Below are 4,861 nucleotides of genomic sequence, written 5' to 3' on the forward strand. Positions count from 1 at the left end.
CTAAATAAATAATAGTCTCATAAAATAAGACTCTTAATAAAAGGTAATTGGTTTATGACAAAAACAAAAAGTGATTGGTTGACCCTCAAAAATAAATAAATATGAATATAAATGGTTAGAATCAAGATTGCCCGTTATTAATTGGGAAGAAAAATAGTAAACTCGATGTATTTATTACAACAGAAAACTACTTACTGAAATGGAAAAGTCTAGGGGCCAACAGTTTTATTGAATTTTGGCCAGCATGTAACTAGTAGAGAAAGGTGAGTCATTGGATGAAATTTCATACCAATCTCACACCATCAAATCATCATTGATGGCTAGTTGATGACTAACAATTACAAAAATTGCTGACCCCTAGCATTGCTCTACTGAAATTTATTCAATTGTATTATTTCTTCTTTTTTGGTTTTTTTTACATGACTATTTATATAATATTTCTATAATTAAGTATAGACACAGTACTTAAAAAGTACTCTTGTGTATATTTATTACTAAAAAAATACATTTTAATTTATTAGGATCATAAAATATGTCTTTTAAAACAAAAAAATTGATATAATTTTATATCAAAATACGTGTATATATATATATATATTCATGACTAATAAAAAAACAAGTTGAAATAATTTATTTTCTAGCTAGCGAGCCCTAAAAGAAATCAATGGTTGTGAGCCACTCTTCCGAAATCCACAAGCTTCTTAGATCGACTGCAGCTAAACTACGCCGTCGAGATAAATCTAATTTCCTGGCCCCACCTCCCACGGATGCACCAGTTTCTTGAACTATTCCTCTATGGTTATGGATCAAGTGCTGGTTCGATTTTGTCCTAACCAATGGACTCAAACATAACCTCCAGTTAAACACTCTCTTCTCCGCCTGTAATGTTTGCGACCGTCTGGTTCCGACCTTTTGGAGAGATTTTCTGAGAGATTTTCTTGTGGAAGACGACCGATTATGTTCGTCGATTTCGCTGTTGAAACCCTTTTATTCTCGATCAGATTATGTTCCTCTGTCTGTCGTGGAAGATCATTGATGACATAAACGATCTGAGACGTCGTTGTCAACGCCCGATTCTGAGTTTTTCATCATGTTCGATTTCGTCCTAAATAGGATTTTAGAACCTTCCGAACTTCCTCTTCGGCTTTTTGCCGTCGCATTTCGTGACTCTAATTGGATTAGTTGTCCATTCACTCGCAACTTAATCATAGACTGATTCATCCAACTTGTTAACTTACCAATATTTTTGAAAATTCAGAAATAATAGACAGTGTCTACTTCCTCGATTAAGGCTGCACGTCGTTGAATGACTCGGACAACAAAAGAATTGAAGTGCATTAAAAATATATTGTCATCTTCATACGTCCCTCATCATGTCTCCATTCGTCTCTATTGTGACAGTCAAGAAAAATACTCGTCTCTATTGCGACCGTCAAGAAAAATCATGTATTTTATGAACGCGCAGGAAGCATATTGAAATAAACTGTCATCTTATTCGGGATGAGATCGTGCACCAACCTCTTTTCATCTTATGTTCCCACTCACAATTCAATTGGCCGACCTTTTTATTAAAATTCTTGATGCCAAAAAGTTTAAAACAATATTGATCAAAATGGACATTGAAGACTTGCATGCTCTACCTTGAGGGGATATTAATGGATAATTATTGATATAATATTTTTATAATTAAACATAGATACAATACTCAAAGAGTACTCTCGTGTATATTTATTATTATGATAGAAAATGATGCATTCTAATTTATTAAGATAGTAAATTATGTCGTTTAAAATAGAAAAAATTTGATATAATTTCATATTAAAAGATGTATATACATATATGTTCATGACTAATGAAAAAGTAGATCGAAACAACTTATTTTTTACAATATTACTCAAATCCCTTACTATTAAACCAAAACAGTTATTACTTAAAAAAAATAATTGTGAAATTATTTAAATAAATAAGTATTGATGTCTTTAAGCAAAAATAATGTTTTATTTTGTCTAAAATTCTTTTATTATATAAGAATTTCAACTAACCTGATTAATATAATTTCCATACACAAGGATACTTTGATTATATATATTGATTATTGCTTCATATTGATTATGTGAGGTAACATATATGATACAGGAATGATATGAAACAAAAACATTTTCAGTAAAACATGCAATTCTTTTTCAGGTTTTGTCCTATGTTTTTGGATTATATATAACTTAGAGTTTGACTACTCATCCTATAAAGTATAAATTATATTATGTGATCAAAATAAAATCAAATTAAAGTTGTAACAATAATGTGAATTGCACCCCTCATATATTTATGGTATATATCAAAAGTCCACACTACCAATAGAACATGTTTTGATTGGATCTCATAACCCCATTGTCCAAAGAGAACAATTTATAATAATATGAATGTTTCTTTTTTCTGTTATGAATGTCTCTTGCTTTTGGGTTCTCTCAAATCCTGGCCCCATAGCAAAAAAAAGTTCTAATAAGGAGAGGGAACATCATATAATCTATGATCTACTTTTATGTGTTTTTCCCTTTTTTACTGTTACCTTAGTGATGTGTGAAAGGATCTGATTCTGTCTAAGAATTATTATTCTCGGTACTACTATTTTGTTTTGTATATATTAAGTTGTTCAATGTTTATGATGAGAAGCACAAAAGATGTGTGGTGTGTTTTAATTTGGACTATACTTTTTGGAAGAAACAATTATATATATGCTAATTATGCTAAGTCCTTTTCTGATCTATTGCATCAAAAATTATTTTTTACTTTTGATGCATTATGAAATTGAAGATTTTGACATTAGTAGTCATTTTTAGTTAAACCTGAAACAGAGTGAAGGTTGTTATAAAGTGAAAACTGAAAAGATAAGAAACTAATTATATTAATACTTGTCATTTTGTATAAGTCCAAAACCAAAATAATATTGAATGGTAATTATTTATCAGTTTCTCACTTTACAACAACTACCTTCAATTCACTTTTGAGGATTTCTATATCCAAATATTTTATGATTCACACTATTAAAAATTAGTATCGAATAAAGTAGAAAAAATTGAAATTTTATGATAAATTAAAAAAATAAATTAAGTACATAAAATATAAAATCATAACAAGATTTAAATTGTAAAATTGTCAAACCTAATACAAATTTTATAAAATTAAATATTACATAAAAGTCAAATTATTTGATATTTGGATATTTTTTTCAGTAAGATCCAATCAATGTAAATTTTTTTTGGTAATTATTCCGTCAATGTAAATTGATAAATTAAAATTATTCTTTTCTAAAATTGGGATAAAAAGATGCATTTTTTTCTAACTATTTAATTAATTACTTTTTAAAAATACTAAAAATATTACTCATTTTTCTTATATGATACCGAAAATAATATTAAGAATAAAAAACCCATAAATTTAAATAGCAAAATAATTAAATAAGAATTATTTATATGAATTTTGTAAAATCAATTAATTCATTTAAAATTATAATATAAAAAATTTTTAAGAGTTAAATTGAGATTTTATCTATTATAATATTATAATCGAATTCTATTTTAATATAGTAGTAATTCATTAGTCAATAATAAAGTATTAAATTAATTTTAAATTTATAAATGAATTTTAAATATTTTACTTTTTATTTTAAACATTTTATTTTTTACTTTTAAAAAAAAGTTAGGCAATTTAGACACTATAGTAAAAGATACCATAGAACTCACCAAAACAAAAACATCAAATTAGATAATTGAAAAAGGTAGATTTTTTTTTAGCTAGTAGAGTTCATTTTCATGTGCATGCAATAGCCAAATCGAAAACAAATTACGTCCCTTAATTGTCTTCCATCATCATCAAACCCTATATTTTCATGGTTCATGTGTAACCAATTTCCACAACTTCTCTTCTTCTTCTTTTCTGTTTTAGTTTCAGTCACTTACATTACTTGGCTACCCAATATATGAAACGAATGTCTAACAATATGAAACGGTAGAAAAATCAGGGATATATTTTCTTTGATACTTTCCAACTCTTCAAGTTAATTTCAATTTTAAATATAATATTTAGATTTGTAAACACTAAAAAGTAAAAACTTGAAATTCCTTGAAGAATATTCTGGATTCTGTATATAGTATTGTTCATACCCTGGTCCAATAATAAAGGCCCAGGATCAATCAAAGGACCTAATCCAAAGGGTTGGGGCTCACCAGTACCAATCTTCATCCTATGAAGTCGGTACTCACCACGATCTGTTTTAAAGAAGTCGGGTACGAGATTAGCTGGCGGATAAACACTCATTTAAATGAATAACTATCCCTAGAATCTCTCTAACCACTTCCACGAGCCATATCTTAACCTCCCTAAGATAATGGGACGGTTAACGCCCTAAAAATATGGCACTACTCCAACGGTGGTTATTGACTCACCACTATAAATACACTGACACCCCTCAGGTATCTCTAAGCCCAATACTCTCTAGACCTGCTCACACCCTTGCTAACTTAGGCATCGGAGTGTCTTTGCAGGTACCACCCCCCATCTCTTGGAACACATAACTCGGAGGCGGCTCCCAGACGTAAACCAAGTCGGAGACCACACTCCTCCAGCGCTTGGGCCTCAAACAAGTCCAACCACCGTCCGGTTCTAGGTAAGCCCCGGAACATTGGCGCCGTTGCCGGGGACCCGAGAGATCAACCACTGATGGCGGACAGATCCCACGAAGAAGGTCATGTGGAGACAGATTCTGAGCAAGAGAATCTGGACACAGGCAATAACGATGTGGACTTCACCCTCCACCAGGAAATTGATAATCAACACAGGGAAGGTACCTCCGGAGTAAAAAAAC

Source organism: Arachis duranensis, chromosome 4 (assembly GCF_000817695.3).
Source record: "Arachis duranensis cultivar V14167 chromosome 4, aradu.V14167.gnm2.J7QH, whole genome shotgun sequence".
In the NCBI taxonomy this organism is placed as follows: Eukaryota; Viridiplantae; Streptophyta; class Magnoliopsida; order Fabales; family Fabaceae; genus Arachis; species Arachis duranensis.